At 42.4% G+C, this 24,484-nt stretch overlaps 1 protein-coding gene across 6 annotated transcripts in view; it reads right to left on the reverse strand.

Annotated features, from left to right (window-relative positions):
* Ntrk3 (neurotrophic receptor tyrosine kinase 3) overlaps positions 1-24,484 on the reverse strand; it is a 382,309-nt gene that overhangs the window by 170,178 nt on the left and 187,647 nt on the right. The gene's annotated exons all lie outside the window — the stretch shown is intronic.

Below are 24,484 nucleotides of genomic sequence, written 5' to 3' on the forward strand. Positions count from 1 at the left end.
TGCTCCAGGTAAGTCTTACTACAGCTGGAACCGAGACCACTGATTGGGAGCCTGGGGTCCCAGAGCCTCTCAGCATGGCCATCAGATCTCAGGGGAGTCTGAATTAGTTCTCACAAGAATCCCACATCAGGCCTTCCTCTTTCATAAGGCGAACAGCCCCATATAGACAAAGGCACAAGTCAAGCCACATTTCACAAGTGCAAGTAGGTAGGCCATGTCACTACTAGACTTCAGGCAGGTGGCCCAAGACTTCCTGTCTTGGAAGACTCATATGGCCCCCAATGGCTTCAGAGAATGCCATTGTCATCTTCCCCAACCTCAGATTCACCATTTTCTAACCTAAAGAAGCAGCCTAGTGAAGAAGGCTGCTCCAAAGCAGCTCCAAGGTGATGCAGATAATAAACACTGCAGTCTTGGCAGAACAGTGACTCTGTTTGGTGGCGTGATTCTCTCATACATACAAATAAAACTCCTGTAAAGGGAATTAGCTGTGATTGTTTGTGGCTTTGTACGACAGGCATTTTAAATGGCTTGCTTTGCTAGACACAGGGTCCCCAGACAAAGTACCTGCTGTGATTTGGTTTTGTGGCTTGAACAATATTTCCACTGCAGAAATCCATTACTTCTTACTGGAGTTTATGGAGAGAATATTTCCCATCAAACAGCGAGGTGAAGTGGCAATGAGGCAGAACTAAGTGCGGGACTGGTGAATGCAGACGGAGGACCCTCAATTCCACTCTGTCAGCACAGACAGGCTTATTCAACCCATGACAAATGACTGACTGTATCTGGACACCACGTGAAAAAGTAGCAGTCAGTGGTTGCCCAAATACAATAATCACCTGCCTTGCAGAAGGAGGCCAATGCCTGAAAACATTCTGGAAACCTTTTCGGCAAACTTCATGGTGATTTCCAGTTAAACAGCAAAAACTGTTTCTAAACTAAGCTCTAAACTGTTCCTTCAACTGTTCATTTAATAAACTTAGCCCTTTATTTTCTCACCCTTGCCATTAAAAGGCAAAGAAATTAAAGAAATGTCATTATCATCAAAAGGAAGAAGAGAAGAGACAAGGGGAAATAAGATATGTCAACTATGTTTTGGAAAATGAAAAGTCAAAGGAGGTTGGTGACTTGGAGAGTGCAGGAAGGGACTGACAGAAGGACTCAGGGACCTACTGATAGGATGTCACTTCTGTGGGGCACCCAAAACATCAAGGACAAAATATCCAGGAAAATAGAAGGAACGAGGCAGTGGGCTGGGATAAGGCACCCAGGCCGTGATTCTCTCCTCACTGCACAAGAACAGCAATTTATTCCTAGAGAAGTTGAGTGCAAAGGCTCAGAGGAAGGCTGGGATGAAGCAGGAAGCAGAGCTCCTTCTCCCAATCCCAGAATAACAGAAAGGATGTGTAACCTACTCATCACCCTCAATCTCAGCTCAGGACCTGGAGAGCAGGGAGAGTCTCTCTGGAGAAACTCTCCAAGAAGACCCCATGTATTGAATTTGAATCTCCCAATAAAATTTCATGTTGGCTCCACAGTCGTCTCAACAGATGCGCCCCACCCAGTGAGACAAAGCGTATATCACTAGCTTTCTAGGGCTCAAGTCCTAAAGACAAAGAAGCAGTGCAGGATCACCAGGAATTTCAGCAAAGTTTCAGCATGAGGAAGAAAGAGAAAGGCAAGAAATAGTCAGTGAACTTCAGGAAACAGGAGCAAACCAGAGATGGCCGCACCATTTCTTTTTCTTGTTTGCTCCCTTGTTTTGCTAGACTCTCCTGATGCTTCCTAAGAAAGGGGACCAGTGAGACATAGTTTTAATTACTTTTCTTTTGTTCTTACAGTGGATATACATATAAATTTAAGTTCAGAACTCTAAGGTAAAAAGTTACTTGTCACATTTTGAAGGAGTTGCTCAGTGCAGAAACAGCAGCAGTGTTCATCATTATGGAGAACGGCATTGCCTTTCTGAGCTGCCATATAAACAACCTGATAGCAATCTGACCATCAGTGGGACCTGATCCTCCCTCCTGGAAGCTCTGAGTATCTTCTCTTTATTCCATATCCCAGCACAATTTGGTGTCATGTGCAATGTGTGTGTCTGTGTTTGTCTCTCTCTCTGTGTGTGTATGTTTGTTCATGCATGCGAATGTATGAGTATGAATGTGAATGCATGCCAACGTGTTAACTGTGCTAAGAACTAAGTAGGTAATTTGGGGAAATTTCCATATGTTTTTATTCTCTTTCCTGTCTCTTCAATTCATTGTTTCCTCCTCATTCTCAACTCCTTTTAATCAGATGTTTTATCTCTGTTTAATGTTCTTTTCTTTACGTGTTTATGTATACTTTTTTTTTTGTTGTTCATGTGTTTGGTTTTCTGGAAGATTTCCTGGACTTTGTCTTCCAATTTTCTTTGACTTTGAAATTTAAAAGATAGTAATTTCTAACTACGATCCCTCTAATAGTTCATGTTTAAGCATCACTTTGTTTTATACATGGGGCTTCTTCATTTACCTCTCCATGGATAATGTTTTTTTTTTTTTTAAAGTAATTTTCTGCTTCCTGGTTTGTTTCTGTTTCCTGAGGTTCACTGACTATTTCTTGCCTTACTCTTTCTTTCTCATGCTGAAACTTTCTGAAATTCCTGGTGATCCTGCACTGCTTCTTTGTCTTTAGGACTTGAGCTCTAGAAAGCTAGTGATACATGCTTTGTCTCACTGGGTGGGGCGCATCTGTTGACATGACTATGGAGCCAACATGAAATTTTACTGGAGATCCCATGTCAATATATTGGGTGTGGTTGCAGGGTTTTAGGTGGTAAGGAAGTATCCAAGGATGACAGATTCATAGCCTTCCCTGCAACCATAAGTCACAGGCTACAAGAAGAAAGACCAGGCATGAGAAAGCTTCTCCCCACCCCTCTGTGACCTGTGGGTCATCACGTGACATGGAGGAAGGACACAGACTAGAGATACTTGGGAAGATATAACTTTGGGACTTCACTATATGTGAAAGGTGTTTCTTTTAATCTGCTCTCACAAAGTACACGGATAATAAGAGGGCAACCGCATTTTCTAAGAGTTTGTGAACAAAAATGATCTTTGCATAATTTAGGATTTGAAATGACTGGAGTCATAGCAATGGGGAAAAGGATCCTGCCTAGCCATGGGTAGGAAAGGGGTCATGCAGAGAGACTTCACAGAAATAAAACTGTAAAGCCAGACATCAGAGCCCTGGGGAACCCAAAGCTTCAAGTGTGGGCATTGGAAAGGGGGTAAGGAAAAGGAGGAGAGGAAAAGGTCAAAAAAGTAGAAGAAAACGAAAAGAGGGCATTGTTTTAGAAGTCAAAGGGAGAGAATTTCTGAGTTAAGAGAATGCAAAATTGAGGGCAAGTAGGATGAAGAATGAAAATGGGTCACTGTGTTGCAGAATGAAGAAGTGACCTTAGCAACAGCAATTTCTACAGAATGGCAGACGTAAAGTTAAATTATGGTGAGTTGTGTTAGCTGGACAAATAGCAATCATTAGCCCAATTTTTATCATCCACTGCTTCCTCAGCACATCTCTGAAAGTATCATTTCTTTAAGATTATAATGCCTCTATGATGTTGGTGTCATTATTGTCCAACTTTAAAGATGGGAGTGTTGAGGCACAGAGCAGTGATCTACTCCAGGACACAATCCGACAAAAACATGGTGACTCAGAAATGGAACTCACAGCCTGACTCAGAACCATCACCCAGCACAACCTCCCAGCAAATGTAGACTGTGGGGACAGTGACTGTCTGAAAGGATATCAGATCAATCCTGGTACTTTGTCCCCCTCAATGGTGAGTCCCTGGGATTCTTTTAAAGATGTTCCTTCTGACCCTTGAGAATGAAGATAGGAGTGAATCACCTCGTTAGATCCACCCAGACAGATTACAGATAATCTATCATCTCCCCTTTTTCCCAGCTCTGCTAAATGCTCTGATTAACTTACATCCACACACACACAAGGGCACTGTGCCATTAGACCCTTGTGCAGTCTACAAGGCTCTGTCCCCTCCACCTTTTCATAAACTACACTCCCTAAGATAAAGGCCAATAAAGGGCACTGAGACCCATAACTTCAAAGGATGTGGACAGAGGACCTGGGGACTTGCACCAGTCTGCCTGGATCTGAGACCAGCTCGGCTCCTCAATGGAACTGTAACTGTCATTGATAAAGGCAAGACCTGCTTGGACTGGATTTCTGGATACTCATCATCCATGAACCTGGGCGTAAAAAGTCAGTCTCAGGCTGAGCATGGTGGTGACACCTGTCATCCCAGCTCCTTAGGAGGCTGAGGTTCCAAGTTTAAGGTCTGGGCAACTTGGCAAAACCTTGTATCTAAGTAAAAGGGCTGGGGATGTGGCTCAGTCATCAGCATTTGCCTAGCATGCATGAGGCCCTGAGTTCCATCCCTACCACCACTACCATAACAAAGCCAGCTCTAGCCTCCATCAATCATAAAAAGGGCTCCTCTGTGAAAGGTGTTTTAAGTAAAGAGAGAGGCTGGGTATGTGTGTGGGTACCATATGTGGGAAATTTCTGACCTTCCATTCAATTTTTGGAAACCTAAAGTTGCTCTAATAATGAAATCTATAAAACAAAAATAAGTTTTAAAAGTCCCGCTGGGCTGGGGTTATATCTCGCAATAGAGCACTTGCCTAGCATGCACAGCTCCCTGAGCTCAATCCCTAGCATTGCAGCAAAACAAAACACACCAAAAAGTCTCCCTGTATACCACATACATTTCCAAATACACTTAGGTATCCAGTACAGAGGTATCTGGATGAGAACAATACATAGAGGTGGCAGCATTTCACTCTAGGAACAGACTCCCTTCTCAGTTCTGGCCGTTCTCATACCAGTCACCTTGGGGGAGGACCCACAGGCTGGCCTGTCTGGACTTGAGGAAGACGCATTTCTTCTTACTTTAATAATCACAGCAAAGAATCTATAAAGATACCGAGAAAGGGGAAAAAAATCTCGGCTGCCTGGCCAGCTCTGCTCCACTTACTTCCCTGAAGCTGCCAAGTCCAATGCAGGTCAGGAACAGGAGCCAGAATTGCTGTTCTGAGCACTCAATCCTCACACACATGCAGCCCACCTAGGGCCAGCTAATGGCCACATTGTTGTCACTAATCCATTGCCAATTACACAACTGCTTTGCTATGCAGCACAACATACAAAAAGAAAGAGCCTTTCTGGCAAGTTCGAGCTTTTGAGGGAGATCCTCAAGGGATGATAGATCCACTCAGATGTATCACATTTTTTCTCCCCAAATTGCTGCCTTTGTCCTTCAGATCCATGGTGGGTTTTGCTCTTCCACTGCAGTGCAACAGAATGGTTGGAGCCCTACGAGGACCTGGCAGTCCCCAAAGGGACTTCGGCTGGTCTTGACAGAGGCTTCTTTGCCTCCTCCCGTCCTCAGGGAAAAACCATGACACCACAGTGGGAATGACTCAGATTGTCAAAAGTGGTTGATTCCAAGGTGGGACTTGTGTCACCAGAGAAAGCACAGACCTCAGGTGACATCAGTGAGAGGACCTCACTGCAGGGGGATGTGCAGGGGGAGTGAGCTGGAGTCACCAGGACCTGCAGGTACAAGGACTACTCTGCAGGAGTCTCTGGTGACTGTGGCAAGCTTTTTTCTCAAGGCCCCTAGTACAAAACAAGAGGTGGACAGGGCTGACCACAGAACATGAGAGCGGAAAAGCCACAGCCTGGAAGGTAAGGCAAAGCACTGCCTCACCATTTCCCTCCCCGTCTTTCGGAACAGGGAAAGCACTTGCTTGGGATCCTCACTTCAATGCCCTGCCCTTGTCTCTAAATTCCCTTCTGAACCCAGCTTGGTGCTGCGCTCTGGGGGCTGACGTGGGAGGAACACAAGTACAAGCTCAGCCTAGACAAGCTGACAACTTAGTGATACCCTATCTCAAAATAAAAGAAATAAGAAAAAGGAGAGTTACGGATATAGCTCAGTATAAAGACCCTGAGTTCAATTCCCAGTAACACAAGAAACTAAAAGTAAAAAACAAACCAACTCTCTGACTCACAAAGCACAAATAATTCTCAGAAATCTGATAAATTTGAGGAAATTCAGTCACTGGCTCTCCACACTGAAATTTGCTCAGCTAACATACTAAATTGGTTCTTCAGCCACTGGAATGATTTGTGGTTCCAAAGATTCTGGGATCCTTATAGCTTTGCCAAAAGAGAGAGGGAGAGAAAACCCTGACATTCATTAAAACCTACTATATTCCAGATATGTTGCTGGACATTTTGTTCTCATCTCATTTGAGCCTCACAAATTACTGTTACTCTCATTTGATCAACTAGAAAACTCATCCTCAAATTAGTTTAGTTTTCCAGAAATCACTGAGCCAAGAAATGATAGAACCTGTACTTTAAGACATGAGTGTTTGTTTCTGAATTTCTTCCCATTATGCTGGCCTTTTTCTCAACAGTGTGGCTAACACCACAAACAGGGCTGTGTGTGAGTAGAAGCCCCTACATGAAGGCAAGACATCAGACCAATGCTCTGAGGACAAATGCTTTCAAGGTTGGAACAGCTCATGTAATATATGTGGGAAGTCATGACCAACAATCATAGATGAATTGTAAAATCACTCAGCCAGAATCCATCTATCTCTATCCTTTTCCTTTATCCTTGTATCTCTTTCCAAAGGCCTTGGAGAGCAATCTCACCTCATAATCCAGAAAGACCTTTCAGGAGTTGTGATCATCATGACAGCTGTTCACCAAGAAGTTCTAGCACCTGCACCCCCCCGCAAGGTAGGCAGCGCCTCATCTCTTTCAGAGATGAGGACCCATCTCTTCCACATGAAACTTTGTAACTTAGGGTGTCACAGTCTCTTTTCCTTGTGTTGACATTTGTGAAGGCACCAGGCAGAGTCAAAGTTAATCTCTCTAAGATCTCAAGGGAAGCTAATATGAAGTAGGGGACCCCGACCAACACAGGGTGCATAAGCGGCAGAGGTAAAATTTACAGCTTTGCTATTTAGCTCATCGAACTTGGTAGGATGCTGTCTACATGTCTCCACATCCAACAATGTTCATCTTACTTTTTTTCATTTAGAGTGTTTTGTGGCTTGTATTTAGGTGCTCCCCAAAGCCTCATAAGATCATAAGTGGGACTTTGTAAGAGGTGGCTAGATCTAGAGTGTGTAACACTGGACTTGGTTTATGGTGCCCCACTGGAATCAAGGGCACTAGGATTACAGGTGGAAAAGATAGAGGAGATAGAGCTGTGGTCATCCCTTGCTTATTTATCTTTTTCTGTCTTCTGCTTGCCATGAACTGATTATCCTCTGTAGTGTCTCTCTGCCAAGCCACCCTGCCTTAAAATCAACCCACAATGGACTGAAACCCCTCCAGACTGTGGGTTAAATAAATCTTTCCTCCTTTAACTTTGGTTGTCAGGTGTTTTGTTTCAGCAACAAAAAGAATAACTAAGACAGTGTTTTGTATCTCTTCAACAAATCTCCACAAAAGTGCTTCATGCAAAAGACAGGCAGGTTGTTTGCAATGATGCCATTCACCCTAAAATGCCTCCACCCCACTCTCTGTCCCAAAGTTGAGCTCAGTTCTAAGCAGATTCAGATTTCAACCACCTAGGACTTGGGGGGTTAATGAAAACAAGCCTGGATATGTGTCATGCTTTTTTAATGTGTCAGAATGAGGCAAATAAGCCAACCTTTGGATTAAGAAAATGAGCTTTTAAAAACCTCAACCTTTTCCTACTGATAAAAATCAAACATTGACATGTCCCTGGTGGGAAAGAGCTTCACATCAACAAATCTGGGAGCAGGAACTCATAAAATGGAGTAAGTGAACGCACAACAAACACAATTAAAAATCCAACCATGCTCAGAGAGGGATTCCATTTACTGTCTCATAAAAAGAGCCTGGTCCTCAGAGGCAAACAAAAGAAAATCAATTTCTTAATTTTTATTGGCAGATGTGGAACAGAGGCCAAAAGAACATGGGCTGTTCCCAGGAGCATGCCCAGGGACAAGTCATCACCTTCAGTTCGTGGATGGGTTCCTCTGGGCCCTACCCGCTGCTTCTCCAGAGACCAGACAGTCATTACCATTGTGACCTTTGGGATACACAGAGTCCTGCAGGCTACCCAACCAGGCATGCCCTCTCTCCTCACTTCTCAGCGCCTCTCGCTGAATCATTTTTCAAAAGGTAAGCTTCATTCTCCAGCTCAGATTTGCTCTCAGCCTCTTACAGGAACCAAAGACGTCATTCATGCCTCATAGCATTCACTGCTTGGAAGTATCATCTTGTGATTAAAAATGATGATGCTGATCGACTAGCCCGAGAACACTCAAGGAAGGGAAGGGAAGGGAAGGGAAGGGAAGGGAAGGGAAGGGAAGGGAAGGGAAGGGAAGGGGAGGGGAGGGGAGGGGAGGGGAGGGGAGGGGGAAGGGAGGAGAGGGGAGGGGAGGGGACCTCCCTTATTGCACTTAATCATATTGCAACCCTGAGGGTAGATCCTATCATCTTCTGTGATGCAGTTAAGGAAATTAGAGCTCAAGATTTATAATTCACCCAGGGTCACACAATTAATAAATAGTAGAAAGAGCCACATTCATCCGACTTCAAAGTCCTGACTTCCTACACTGCATCACTCCATACTCCAGCACCACATTTCTGATAGAAGGGCAAATCACTGCTCAGCTCCTTCCTGTCCCTAATCCTTATTCCCTTGAGACTCACTTGTAAGGGGATGGGCCTGTCTTACAAAACAAGCTCACGACATTTCCAGGGAACTTTAGAGTCACAAACTATGTGTCCCCAACTGTAACTCTCATGGGCCACAGGTAGAAGGATGGCCAGAACGAGGGGGCGCAGAGGGGTGGAGAAATGCCCCCAATTTGGAGGAAAGACAAACAGCCCCAGCGTTCTCCAAGCACTTGGTGTATAGGTGGTATTTCAGGACATCCAGCCATCAACAGGAACTAAGTAATTACCTTCCAATTACATGCATAAGATGTTTGGAGAACAAAGTGCTGATGCTGTTTGTCTGTAGTCCCCAAAAAGATATCATAGCTCAACTCTCAACATTTATGAATTCAGTTCTAACCATTGTGTTATACTAGCCAATGCTGTGCCAAAGGAGAGGAATTTATTTCCACTAAATAATTATCCATCATTTCTAACCTCCCAACTTCTTTGGACAGGAAAGAATTGGACATGCATTAACTTCTCACTGGAGTCTGTGCTGCCATGCTGAATCACTGATGTCCTCAAGTGCTTTGTCCACCAACACCTGCCACATTTTACACTAAGTAAACTACATTTCATATCAAGAGGAAGAGAATGAGAGCCAAATTCCCCTGCACCAAGCCCAAAAGCTTCTGGTTCTACTTCATTCACAAGTGGGAAATCCAATCTCTAAAACCCCCACTGATTGACTCTACATAGTTTGAAGTTCTTTAAAAGTGTGGTATGATGAATTAGAAGAAAGAGAGACAACTGAGGCTGAGGAAAAGAAAACTCTTACCAAGAGCAAGTGGGAGCTGAAGAAGGATGGCCAGTGTACAAGACATCCTGCCCAGAAAGCCACCATCATGGCCTGAGCCTGACACACGATCATGGTGTATCTACACTATGTCTGGGGGATAACTTTTCACAACATTTCTAAGCACAGGTAGAGTGATTCCATGACATGTAACCACCAAATTTCTCCAGAGTGAAGGCCTTATCAGCTCTAATAACAAATTACATAATAAAACTAATGTTTCCTGAGCTCAATGACCACTGGCCCTGTAGCAGGTTTTATGCACAAATGATCTCATCCAGTGCTCATGGTGGCTTAGCAAGGTGAATCCTGTAAATGGAATCACAGATGTTAGGTAATCTTCCTAGAGTTACACAGCTAGTAAGTGACAATGTCATCTCGCTAAGTAGAGTTGTAGGATTCCAGCATACATATGCTTAAATTTCTCCCCCACCTGCTCAAGATACATGATCACATGTCTGCAGTGAAAATGCCGGGGCCCAGAAAGGAAACACTTTTGAACTATAGTGCCCTCAATCTAAGGTGCTGAAAATCACAGACATCATAAAAGTCTTCTTCCAGTGGCTTCTTCCAGACAATTCTGAGATTATGAGTTGCCCAGTCTTGGAGAATTCATGTTCCCCTCACCCTGGGTGCAAACCACATCACCTGGGTTAAATGTAAAGGTACCATTCCCTTTATAGAAATTCAGTTCTTACTATGCAAATGTAAAGCCTCATGGGAAATTCAAATGGTAGTTGGGGCAGGGGTGGCAATGAGTGGTAAAATCAAGCAGCCATTTAAAATGGAAACTCCTATGATTTTGTGCATTAAAACCCATGTTGTAATAGCTATGGGGAACTCTCAGAGATGTAGACTCACATCTGTCTCCTATCAGGGACTCCATCCCTAAGGGATACTTAAGATAGGAACTACCCCATTTCACAGATGAAGAAAGTAAGGCTCAGTTGCTAAAATGAATTACCAGACAGCCAGCGAAAAATAGCTCTTCTGACTCCCAATTCAATGTTCTTTTTAACTTAATGTAAAATTTCCCCTAGAAAAATAAAGGACTATCATGCATCTCAATATCTCACTAAGGTAATAACACCCAAAGTAGCATTTCTGGGAGCTACTGGAACGCCTACCAAATGGGTCTTTGTGGAAGCTATTTGAAGACATCATGACTATGAATTCCTTTCCTAGGATCAAAATTTTGGAGGTGACTTATAAACATGACAAGACAACATAATAAACCTAGACATAAGAAGAAACATGCCTCATAAAAGGCTGCACAAGGAAGTTGGCCCCCTGAATGTGTAACAAACTATTCCACAAAACAGAGATTCTCTACAGCTCTTTGGATTAGGTACTAGAACCCTCTGTTGATGCCACAGAGTTCAAGGCCCTAGACGTACTTCTGCTGAGAGTTGCACAAGCCCAGAGCTAAGAATCCTCCAACCGCAGGACGTAGCTCAACTTTGCAGAGGCAACATAGTATTGCAGGTATTTTCTGCCTGCTCCATGGCCTCTTGGCTACAGCTCACGTCACCAGGCACTAGACTTGTCCACAATGGTCATCACATCTCCCAGATCCAGCTGCCTGTCGATCCTCCAATCAAGATAGTCTACGCAGGTCTCAGGGCCTATGATAGACTCTGTCTACCCTACCACCATGGCAAGACTGTCTCTGTAGACAATCAGAGAGCAGTCCTATGAAGCTGTACTTTTGAGAGTTACACCATTAGTCAATATAATAATTTTTGTTAGAAGCTGCATTTTAAGGTAACTAAAGAAATCATATCTATATATAAATGTGCCCTGCTGTTGGATTATCTTGGGATCAACACAGTTCCTTCTCCTTGCTCATCCCAATATGGACTCCACAGCTGGTCATAGAAATCTCTAGATCATAAATACATAAAGGGTAAGGGCTCTATCCTGCATGTCTTTGGATTCCTTTGAGCTTCTATTTAAATGCCTTTACCAGAGAAAGAAACAAAACAAAACAAAACAGAAAAAAAAAAAAAAAAAAACACGCATTACCCCAGACATCAGCAAATGTTGCTGCTTGGAATGTTTCCTAGGGCTGTTGTTAACAAAACACCACAAACAGAGTGGCTTAAAACAACAGCAGTGTGTTTGCTTACAGCTCTGAAGGCCGGAAGTCTAAACTTCAGTCTCAGCAGTGCCACACTCCCGCTGGGTTTCTGGGGAGAATCTTCCTTTGACTCCTCCTGACTTCTGTGGGGGGCTGGAAAACCTTGGCACTCCTGGGCTTGCAGATGCTTCCCTCCAACCTCTGGAGTCACGTGGCATTTTCCTCTGTGTGTGTCTGGCCCTGAGTCTCTTTCTGTAAGGTGCCTGTCAAATCAAATAAAGGGCCTAACCTGCAACAAGCACACCTTATCTTCACTTATATCTTAATTCCACCTGCAAAGACCATGTCCAAAGAAGGTCACATGCACAGTTACCAGGGGTTAATATGTCACCTGATGTTTCTGCAGGACTCTTTCAACCTGCACCAGGACATCTCCTGCCTGGCTAAGTCTCAGCCCCCAGGTCTGAGAAGCAGTGGCAGGTGCAAGACATGAAGCGACTTTGTATGGTTGGAAAAACTTGGACTCTGGGGTAATTTGGAAATTACAGTCATTTAACTCTCAGGGACAAGTTCTTGGGAACTGTAGCAATTTTCCCATTTCCACTGCCTTGGTGTGTGGTCCATACCTTCCATACTGACCTTCCACCCCTGTGCTCACTAAATACTGTAGCGTATGCTGAGTCCTCAACTGGGGACTAGAGAGAAGGAACGAGACCCAAGCCCAGCCCTGAGGGGGCCCTAGAGTTATGAGGAGAGCACACGAATAGAGCAGCAGCCTCCATGCTGAGGGCCACATTACCCAGGATAAGGCAGTTCCTGAGTGACAGCCAGGGAAAGAGACAGAGGAGCAGGATCCCATTCCTGGAGCATTATTTTCCCACACCCTCATCTCTACAAAACAGGGATCACTGCAAAAGCTTTGCTCACCTGATACCCCCAGCTCCTATCTCAACTTCCTTAGCAGCCGTCACCTTCTAGCCACCTTGAACCCTTGCCGCTGCACATTCTCTCCAACACACCTAGCCAGCAGCTGGGGCAAGGCCTCAGCAGTCCCCATTAATCTCTCGGCTCACTCATCCCTTTCCCAGACACGCTGTAAAAATGATATAAGCATTTTATTGGAGCAGCACTACAGCAGGAATGGAGAGGGGACAGAGGGTCGATTGATTTCTAGCACACGAAGGTATAAATATAACACCAAAATCAATCAAACTAGCACCATATCAGCTCTGTGATCTCTTCTCTCATATGCCCCACGTTATATGCTGAAGTACCTGGTTCTGTTTACACAGCTGCCCTGGTCCCTGCCATGCTCCAGTGGCCAGACCAACACACCCAGTGCCATATTAAGTAGGAAGCCCTCTTTAGACACATAAAGCAAAGCCATGATGGCATCTCTGTGTCCATCATCAGACTTCCCTTAACGTACCAGGAACCCTACATGTGCTCATGCATATCTGCTTCTGAACATGAATGTATATTAACTCACACGTGAGCTAACACCAACCGGCAAAGTGCTTGTATTTCACAGGAATGAACCCTATATAGGAACTGAAGCGCCTCAACAGTCAATCTGATAACAGGTGGCTATTAAGCGACTAATGGATAGGTTCAGTGTACTACATGGACACGCTAGACAAAGGAATAACTCATGTCCTGAGGAAGATGGAGTGTGTGTGTGTGTGTGTGTGTGTGTGTGTGTGTGTGTGTGTGTTAGAGAAAGACAGAGACACAGAGACCAAGACACAAAACTGTTATTATTCTTCTAGGAACAACAGAAAATTTAAAACCTATGAATTGTTTATTTCAGGAATTTTCCACTGAGTATTTTAACACCTCAGTTGAAACCACAGAAAATGAAACTACACCTAAGAAAGGGGTTTCCTGTGCCTCATAAAAGGGTAGTGAGGCATATGAGGATGGAGGAAAATTCTGTTATAATGAGTTATCCAAAAGAAAACATCCAAACATCTAATCATCTAGTCAAAAAATCCACATTCTTTGACTTTGTGACTTCCAGCAATCACTTTTATGGTGGTATTTTGCACTGATTTCCTCATAAGTAACCTCGTTAAACCAACCAATCCAGAAAAATCTCTCTTGCTGATTTCAACCTAGAATACATTTGACCCTACATCCAAATTTGCCTACCACAGTCCTTATATATACTTGGTGTTCCAGCCTAATTATTAATAGTGCTTTGTTCTGAATGATAGATGATATAATCACTCCAACAAAAAGCATTTTAAGCCTCATGTGCATGGGAGCTGAGAGGATAGAGAAAGGTAAGTCGTGAGCAGAGAGACTCAGCTGCTACTCTGGACGCCAAACACCAAGGAGTGTTGTCACAAGTAAAATCAGTAAGCCACTCTACCAACATGTACCCATCCATACTTAATCTCCTTTCAAGAAGTCTATGGAAGGCTTGGGCAAGTCTCTTCAGAAAACCCACAGAGGACGTTGTCCTCTTTAGGCAATCAATAAATATCACTTGACGATGATACGCTCATTGATTTTTCATTCCTTCTTCTCCTTCTGTTCCCTTCTGCCTCTCCCTTCCTGAGGGTACAGGTCAATCAATCTTGGGCCATCTTGATCTACTTGGAAAGCTTAACTGCCATGAAGCTAAACCACTTGTCCTCTGGCTCCAATCTCTTAGAGAAATTAGTGCCAATGGAAGTGTCAGTATCAATTTCATAATGTTATTGGATGAAGACAAGGCTGGGCCAAGTCCCATATTCCTGACAGGCTATCAAAGTGATGAGGATTATGGGTAAGGAGACAGACAGCTCTGACAGGAGAGGCAATGACTGAGATCAATTAGACTGACAAGACTATCTGCAAGCTACATCACTTAATGCTGACACCAGTGTGTTTCTCACAGAGATCTGGGATACTGGATATAGGGATTTCCTTGTACCTCCTGGGGTAACTGGAGAGCCTGGAGGCTCAAAGAGCAGCCCCTGGTCTACACCTGTCCTGAGAGGATCTCAACAAAGAGTTCCATAAAACTGAAGGCTTTCTGCTCTTGTGATTAAAAAGACTGAATATTTGGCCCTCCCTTTTCCTTTTCCTTCTTCTGGCCTTCTAAAGAAAATGTCAAGATAAAATGTAGACTCCGTATTTAAATTTAATTCCTTTGCAGAGTCAAGGGAAGGCTTGGGATTATTAAAATGGAAATCAGGATCTTGTAAAAGTCAAACCATTCTAGCAGGAAAAGAGATTTACCGTGGCAAGCAAGAGCAACAGATGGATGCCACAAGGGTCCTGGGTTCTAATCCAAGTTCTTATCCTCAGCACTATTTTGCATACAAGCGTGTGGAAACAGGAACCAGTCACATTATCTGGCTGGATTTCAAGCGCCTCGTGTCAGGTCAACTGTAACCTCCCACTACTCTAAAACACCTTGAGGAACAGAAATGCCACCAGCATCAAGGGAAAAAGAGCCAGAGGCAGATGTTTTCTAAGGCCTGGCAAGGTATACAGAAATCACTCTGTTTCTTTGCCTGCTAGAAGGTGCACAGAAGCAGCCCCTTAGCCAAGGAAACAGTATATGCTACAGCTAGAGGGAGAGAAAAGCATGCTCAAACATGCTGCATGTGAGAGCCATGGTAGCAATGTTTAAACCACTTAACACTCTTGAGTTGTAGATTTAGGAGGGAGTTGCTTTTCTTTTCTTTGGCAAAACATGGGGTTGAACCCAGGGCCTTCACACTAGTGAGCTATGTCCCCAAACATTTTGTCTTGTTTGTTTGTTTGCTTTTTGAGACAGGATCTTGCTCAGATTTGACCAAAATGGGCTTAAGTTTGTGATCCTTCTGCCTCTGCCTTCCAAAGTGCTGGGATTTTAGGCATCAGCCTTGCCACCCAGTTTATTTTCAATCTTATGATTTGAGTTTATTTCCTGTAGTTCTCATGAGTTTATGTTCCCAGGGCAGCAGACATAATTCTGAACCTGTGAGGTTACAACCATTTAAGCAGGTTTGCTTTATTACTTTTTAATTGCTTAACAATATTGTTTGTTGGTATTCTATTAAAAACCCCATTGTGTTTCCTAATGGAAGTTAAAACTCATGCTATGTTAAAATGTCCACTTCAGAATACATGAGTGTGTTTATGGGGCTGGCTACCTCCAATACTAATTAGCTGATCTTGACACTGACCTACACAGGTAAGTCAAGCAAAATGGTACATGGAAAAGATCAGTATGTAGCATGAGCCTTAGCTGGGAAATGTCAGCCCTGACCAAGAGGCTGTGTCAATGTTGTCTGGAACTACTGACTTCCCAAATACACAGAGAACACTGGCCTAATATGAAAATGTATGAATCAGGGAACTCTGCCCAAGGTGACTTTACACAGTAAGCACTGTAGCATAGAGGGAGAGAGGCTAAGAGTATTTTAAGATCATTAACCAACTGAAAGAGAAGCCAAAGACAGGGAAAAATATTAGAAATTGTCACTAATCAAAAATAGCTCAATTTGCATTTCTTGAATGGCCAGTTATGGTGAACATTTCTTCGTGTATTTATTTGCCATTTGTATAGCTTTCTCTGAGAAATGTGAGTTCATCTCAGATGCCCATTTTTGGAGAGGATCTTTGAATTTGAGGGGCTTGATTTTTTCAATTCGTTGTGTATTCTGGATATAAGTCCTTTGTCTGGGGGACTGCTGGCTAAAATTCTTTTCCATTTTGTGGGGTTTTTTTACACTTTGTTGGTGATTTCTTTTGAAGTGCAAAAACTTTTTAATAAGATGAAATCCCAGTTGTTGATTCTTTGAAGTGTTTCTCATGCAGTTTGCATTTTGCTCATGAATTCTTTGCCTACTCTATGTCTCCAAGATTTCTACCTACCTTATCTTCCAGTAGATTTAGTGTTTCTCTGGTATTTTTATACAATGATATTACTCAGCTATAAAAAAGGATGATCTTGAGGCTTTTATAGGTAATTGGAGGCAACTTGAGACTGTCCTCAAAAATGAAATAAATCAGACTCACATTTGTAAATATTGTATTGTCTCTCTAATATAAAGAAGTAATAAACTGAAAGAGTAATAAAATCCAAAATGTATAATAGATACTGTAATAGTGAAAGGGAAAGAAAGTGCTCTAAAGGATATAACTGTGTGCATGTTTAAGCAAGCAAGATAGATAACCATACTACTAAGTTTTTGTTAGTTCATCAAACAGAATATTTGTGCTGTCATTGTTTGACTGTCCACTTTTTATGCTTTGATTTTGTAACATGAACAACCACTTCTAAGATAAAAATATGTAATTTATCAACACACTTTCTTTTCTTTTTTTTATCGGTACCGGGGATCGAACTCACGACTGCCTGCCTGCAAGGCAGGTGCTTATGCCGCTGAGCTAAATCCCGAGCCCCAACTAGTGATTTCTTACTGGGCGTTTTTTTGTGTCTTTTTTTTTTTCTTTTTTGAAATTCTGTATTATTTCTACCCTCTTCTCTGTTTTGCTTTTTTTCTTTAAATAAAAAAAAGGTTCAGAATCGATGATTAACCATCTCAGGTGAAAGTTATTGGAAAGCATTAATCAGTAAACAAGTCTTTTTAGGCGCACAGAAGTTACTATTCTGGTGCTCATAGACGCAAATGTAATATATTTCACACTTGACAATTTGGAAACAATGAGAAATCTTGAATAGATTATCAGTTATGTTCACATAATAGTATCTTTTTTGAGGTCAGGAGACTTTCATTTGGTCAGCGTTTTCTCCCCAGAATTTAAAAACTCCAGCTAATCACTAAGAATATATCCAGGAGAACTTCTAAAAAAAAAAAAAAGTAAATAATGAAAGTAAAATCAGAGACTGATGCTTGACTTCCCTGTTTTTGGCAAGAATGCAAATACATGCTTGTTCCAGGTTGTACTGGGAAAACAACTTTCAGAGGCAGGAGGAACTTGTGGGTCCCCAACAAGCTGTATCACAAGCCACCACTCTGCAACCCTCAAGCTAACAAATGGCATTTATTTTATTTTATTTTATTTTATTTTTTTAGATTACATATTATATTATTATCTTAGAAATAGTTGTTCAAGTTACAAAATTAATGCATATAAAGTGGACTTTCAAACAGTGAGACTAGAAACAGTTTTGTTCAGTGATCCAACAAAACTCAGTAATATGGCTATCTATCTTACACACTTAAATATACATGCAGTTATATTCTTTAGAGCATTTTCTAATGCCATTTATTTTAAAAGTGGTTGACTTTTAATGGGCCTAAGTATCATCTTTGTCTTGGCCAAGTTTACAGGCTTCATATGTGGAAAGTTTGACCCTTCAGATATTAGGCATGTATCGTTGAAAAATTTAGCTGGGTAGACTGAGTGGTCAATAGATCCAGTACACACACACACACACACACACACACACACACACACACCTTAAGTTATTAATGGAAATTCTCCATACTCCATGCATTTGACTATGTCTTATTGTATTTTCTCATTTTATATGACTACTGTTTGTTGAGTACGTATGATGGCCAAGAATAGCCCCAAGCAACTTGTTAACATTCCCCCTTTTTTTTTTTTTTTTTTTTTTTTTTTTTGGTCTTTTTCCTTTTTTATCGGTACCGGGGATTGAACTCACGACTGCATGCTTTCAAGGCAGGCGCTTATGCCGCTGAACTAAACCCCCAGTCCCAACATTCCCCTTTTAACCCTCACAACCTTGCAGTAGTCATTTACATTTTTCACATAGAGAAATGGAGGCTTAGAATGATTTTATTAATCTCGCCCCCATCCCTTAGCTAATAAACAGTGAAGCTGGCATTTAAATTGAGACTACTTCATCCCAAGACCTATACGCATCCTGTAATACGTTGCCTGCTACAAACCATAATATTAAGAAAAATAATTTTAAGTAAAATGGAGAAAGAGTATATTTGATATTTTCCTTCGGTCAGTTGCTGGATTTCCATCAAATTCACCTTGATTTTATTAAGATAACTCCTGCTTCATAAACGTGTACAATTTTGGTTTAATGCCCATGTTCATAAAATTATCTCACCAATCACCTCTCCTGCTACTAATTGAGGGAAGTGTGTGCTTGCTATTCCCGAAATACATGGTCCACCCATCCATCTCCTCTCCAGCTGGGCCCCCAGCCAAACCATTAACCCTAATGCCAACAGCCACTTGTCCTCCTATACAATTCCCAGAGACCAGCTCAGTTCCCACCACTCCCTCAGACCATTTCTTCAACTGGCGTCTCCTTCTTCTTCCTCCTACTCAACCTGCCTGCTCAGTTATTCCCTTCTCTAACCTTCCCAGCATTTCTAGAGACCAAAGTTCCCTTGTCACCTCTCCTGTCTCTTTCTATTGATTCTCATTCTCTGCTTCCCAAGAACAAGGCTTGGAAGAGAAGGAGTTTGTTCTGACTGTCTTTTTATTCTTCTTGACTGAGAAAAAGCAGCAGTGCTTATCAGGATGGGGGGAATGTCTAAGTCACAGGATATTTCCACTGTTCTGCTAGTGACGACCACCTTGGCCCTTGGCCAATGTGTTTAGTATCTTTGGGTACTCCTGTCTTCATCTAGCAATAAGGTTAGTAACAGCAACTGCTTTATCTGACTTTTGTTAGGCTTAAATAAAATACTTATGGAAAGCGTTTGGGACAGCATAAATATGTTAACTAATAATAATTCCACTAGAATAAACAAGCTGGCAGTTAGCTAACTGAAGAGTTTTGCTGTTGATGCTTTAACCTCTACACAAATTACTGGTTTGAGACCCAGATTCCTATTTCTATAAGGCCACTGAGAACGGCATTTGTATTTTCTAAAGTCTTCTACTCCACGCTAGGGCATCAGAATTAGTAGCCCTTCCCATCTCCAATAAAGGAAACAGAACATAGTGACTCTGATAGGAATGAACTCTTCTTGGCTCCCATGGACTTTAGCCAGATTCTTCACCTATCCAGGCATTTAGTAGGAACTCGGTAAATGTTAAAAAGGACAGCAGCTGATATGCTGCATGAATACAGTTCTCTTTTCCATTCATAAAAGGGAAATGCAGAATAAGTTTTGACATAAATATTTCATCTGACATGGCTCCAAGAACAGGATAGGAAAATATACTGCACTTGGCACCAGACCTCTGCACCCCTGGTAGATTCTAAACAGACTGGGAAGGTACTGGGGAAGCTGTACCTTTTAATCTTTCAGTAACATGGTCAAAACAGGATGCTCGGCTCGGAGGGTAAGCTAACTTGCCTGAACATCCCAGGTAGAAAGCAGAAAGATCAGTTTGAGCTCATGTCATAAAGGTCAATTCTCTGTTCTTCAGGCAGGCACACTGCAGCCGTACTTCACTAGATAAAAGCTCAGGGGCATCTTTGAAGAGGCACCCAGACTTCTGCCATCAGCGCTGCTGGGAGCTTCCCCACCCTGAACAAGTCTTTCCTACAAACCATGCACAGTGTGATCCACGAAGGTTAAATGTGATTAATGCTGATTATAATAACTAGGAATTAGTAAGTTTATTATAATAGTGAGCTAAAAATGGTTTATGCTAATAAATCAATGAAGGATAAGATGAGAAAGTGAAACATCTTTGGGTAATATGTGCAGAAATTTTCCAGGAGACATGACAGGTCAAGAAGTCACAGCGACAAAAACACCCATCAAATAGGCTATCAGACTGTAATATTTTAGGAACAAAGAGCTGAAATAAAAGAGGCTTTGGACAAGGGATATGTCTCAACTGCAAAGTATGGAAACTCTACTAGCTGTGTAACTTTAAATATGTTGCTTAACTTTTCTGAGCTTTCAATGCTTTATTTGTAAAGCTGAGCTAAGAAACCTACCTCCTATAATCGTCCAGTCAGTGCTACTAACAGTTGTTAAGCACCTACCATGTGTGGACACTGAGGAACAAAACAGAGCCTCAGCTTGTGGAGTGAATCTCCTGGGGTGACATAACAGATTATGGATAAGTAAGTAAGCAGCCCATGGCAGTTAAAAACACCATACAGGAAGGTATAACAGCGCAAGGGGGACAGAAGTGATGGGATATTAACTTTACATGGGATGCTTACAGGATCACAAAAGCAAATAAGTCCATAGGGCCTGGCCCATGGTTCTCATATGAATACTCTAATTAACAGATCAGGCAAGAGTCTCCTTTTATGTCACTAAATAAAAATGATGAGAACCTGGGGGGTTAAACAGGTCCCTAGGATAGAGAGCCATACCATGGGAAGGGTACTTGCTACAGGTAAGCTGCAAGGTCACCTTGGTTAGCTTTGGAGGCACCCAGAAGATTCAAAAATCTCATTTCTCAATATATGTGGGTGAGTGATGGACATGGGTGTGACCTGGGGGTCTATATCTAGTCCTTTACCTTGTTCTCTCTGGACTGTTCCCTGATTTGCATCTCAGCCTCCATGAAGTGAGCATTTTGCTCCCACACCCCCTTCTGCCATTATGCTCCTGCCTTGGAACTACCTGACCGTGGACTGAAACTGTGGGCCAGAATAAACCATTTCCTCCTTTAAACTGTGGGCCTTGGGTATTTGGTCCCAGCAACAGAAGAGCTGGCCACTACAGTACGTCACAGGTACGGTTCTTAAAATCTGAAAGCCCACGTGTCTTCAATTCACCTTGAATTTAATGAGAACAAGTTCATCATGGATCTGAACTCTAATATGTAATTAGGTCATCAGGTACATTGGTTAGGGGGTAAGCGCTATGGTGAGAGGTTCTGTACATTCAAACCCAAGACTTTTGTGACTTCAGATGGGCAAGTTTTTTGCTCTCTCTATGCTTCATTTCCCTGTCTGAATAGTGGGAAAAGTCATAGCTAGGAAGCACTTAGCACTGTGCCTGGCATGTAGTAGGGGCTAAATAAGTGTGAGCTATTAATAGAGTTATTAATTCTGGATACACGTACAGAAACCTTACTAAGATGAGACACTGCAATTACTGGAACTGGGAAGAATTGAAGTTTCACATCCTTTGGCAGTTTGCCTCAAGTTCTCTTCCCAGAGATGGGGTGCTACAGAAGGTGCTGATGGTTTAATTTGACATTACAGGAAGCTAATAGGAGAAAGATGTGCTCCCTTCTTTGCCACAGCAGGTGAAACATGTCATCATGCTACAAGTCAGGAGAAAACAGGGCTGATGATTCAAGAGTGAGGTCCTATGGCTGGATGCACCTCCATGAATGATGGAGCTCCAAACCCAGTTCAGCATAAGCCTCTGGCCCCTCTGGGAAAAAAGAAATGGGGAAATAAAACCTTCCTCGTTTGTTTGTACTGCCAGTTAGGCAGTCAGTCCATCCAAAAAGTATACTGAATGCCCATTGAGAGCAAAGTATTAAATAACAACATTAATAGCTACCATTTGTTGATAACTTAATATAAACTAGACATGGCATCCAACTAATCTCCTGATCCAGGTTCCAGCCATTTCCTCTATGAATTCTGCTCTGAGTTCCTGCTGCTTTGCCCTACCCACTGTGACATCTGAGAAACACTCCTGCTCCCTTGGCATCCAAGTATATGTCCCAGCATGCTCACAGATCACTGTGTCCTGCAGTTGGGTCGGGAGGGGGGTGTCTTATATGCCTTCCTAATGTTAGTTACTTGAGAGCAGGGACATGTTAAAGTCATGTCATGCAAAATGAGAGATACATTGAAGGTACCTAGTAATGTTAGAATGAATGGAAAGAAACAATAAAATTGCATGGCACCTATTTCAGTTCTGGAGTTTCTGCAAATCACTCCATAGCTGACTTGGTGGCAGCCCCAAGGATACTGGCCAGAATGCTCCAGTAGCTCAATTTGCTCAATGTCGATAGGATATATAAAACTTCTCCTACCTTCTGAAAATATCAGTAACAATAATAGCAAAAACGTTAGGAGGCTGAGACTCGAGGATCACCGCAAGTTCAAGGCCAACCTGGGCTACATAATGAGTTCAAAAGTAGTCTGAACTACATAGAAAGAACCCTGTCTCAAAAACAAAACAAAAAATATAGCAAAAAACATTTAGTAGGCACTTACTGCATTTCAGGCATTGTACTCCTTGCGTGTATTTTTTCCACCTGATTCTCACAATTCTACAAAGTAGGTTCTATTAGCATCATGATTTTGCATGTGAGGGAACTGAAGCTCAGAGAAATGCAGTCTCTTGCCCAAGCAGATAAAAGTTAACACAGCTAGGACTTCAATCCCTCTGTGTCTCACCTCAGCCCCCAAATACTCCCCTATGCTTTACAAAACCACAAGTGGGGAGAGGGTTGGGGGAAAGGTTTGTCTGAGAACACTAGAGCTGAGATTTTGGCTACAAATGCAAATCCCAGGCTCCAGGGAGGAGATCCACAGGCTTAGCCTTCTGCAGAGGAATCAGAGCTCTTTGCCAGCAATCCCTTTTCAGTCCTCCCTACCTCTCTATAGGAAAGAGATTAAAGGAGAGCTGTGCCATTTAAAAAATTAAAAGGGGAAGAGCAGATAGATGGAGACAAGTGGCATCTTAGTGACCATATCCAACCAAGGCCACTGGTGAATCACAGGCAGCTCTAGAAGAAACAGCATTCATAATTTGTGAACTGGGCTTATGCTCAAATTCTTATAATTCAATTATATAAGCACAAACAACTAGCTTCCTGGAAATATGAAGTATATGAATCCCGTGAACCTTGAAAACATCATCATCTTCTTCATCACGGCATCTCGTCCCATTTGCACAGTGCTTTAAGATTCCAAGAACTTTCACACTGTCTTGTTCATTTGCTTCCCTCTCCCAGGTACCCTTGGACGCAGCCAAGGCAGGTAACATGCAGCCCTTCTGACAAGCTAAGTCCCAGTGAGCTACTTGAATCACTCAACCAACCAGAGAACTCGGGATTCCTGATTTAACAGTCCAGTGCTGAGGTGCCACCCTCTTCTGACTCCTGGCTGAAAATTACCCAAGAGAGCAGTGAACTGCTTATACAGATAGTCCCAGGGTTCATTAAATCCTGTGTCAACATTTACCCTCCTTGCAGCCGGAACATACTTTCGAATTCAGGTTGCCTTGATAGGAAAAGGTGCACCAGGCTGGACGGGGCTCAAGTCTTATCTCTCTCATTGTCACCAAAATGAGCCAACCAAAATGTGAGAAGCCTGAAACTGACAAAGAAAAGTGCTCCACTGGCAAAAGACAAGGGCGATACTGAATGTAGGTTAAGGCAAGACTGATTGTCAAGTTGGAAAAGCAAAAATGCAAGCAGTAGAGAAAACAAAAAGTGTGGTGTTCCCGGGGCTCCACAGGCAAACTGCTCCCTACAGCTTGCAACAAAATGAATTTATGGAGACAACACATTATATGTATTGTCAATGTGGCACTTTGATCACATAGTAGAGCTAAAGAAGTATGCATATAAAATGGAAATAGAACAAAATTTCTGTCATTTATAGCCAATGATTCATCAGAGTGATGGATTTTAAATATTAATAATAAGTAAATTTTTAGGGCATAAGGTTTGAGATGAAGGGAGATAATAAAACTTTTCTATTTTTCTGTTTATGCTCCAAATTTAGAAAATTAAATACAGTAAATAATTCTACCTATACTTGGTAGTACTTATATAATTTATTATCTGCCTCGAGCCCTTCATTCCACTTGGGAACCAATATAATATACTACTTCAACTTGACACTGAGATCAGACTTGGGAACTAGAAAGAAACTTGTTTCAAGAACTGAAATAATCTACGAGTTTCAAAGATGACAAAGGAATGGGGTGTTCACGGAAACGGGCTGCTCACTCCACCCCTCCTTCCCCAGAGCCTGTGTTTCTACGTGGTGGGAAAAT

The sequence above is a fragment of the Cavia porcellus genome, unplaced genomic scaffold (genome assembly GCF_034190915.1).
Source record: "Cavia porcellus strain 051 isolate PalLab524CR breed Dunkin Hartley unplaced genomic scaffold, mCavPor4.1 scaffold_6, whole genome shotgun sequence".
NCBI classification, from domain to species: Eukaryota; Metazoa; Chordata; class Mammalia; order Rodentia; family Caviidae; genus Cavia; species Cavia porcellus.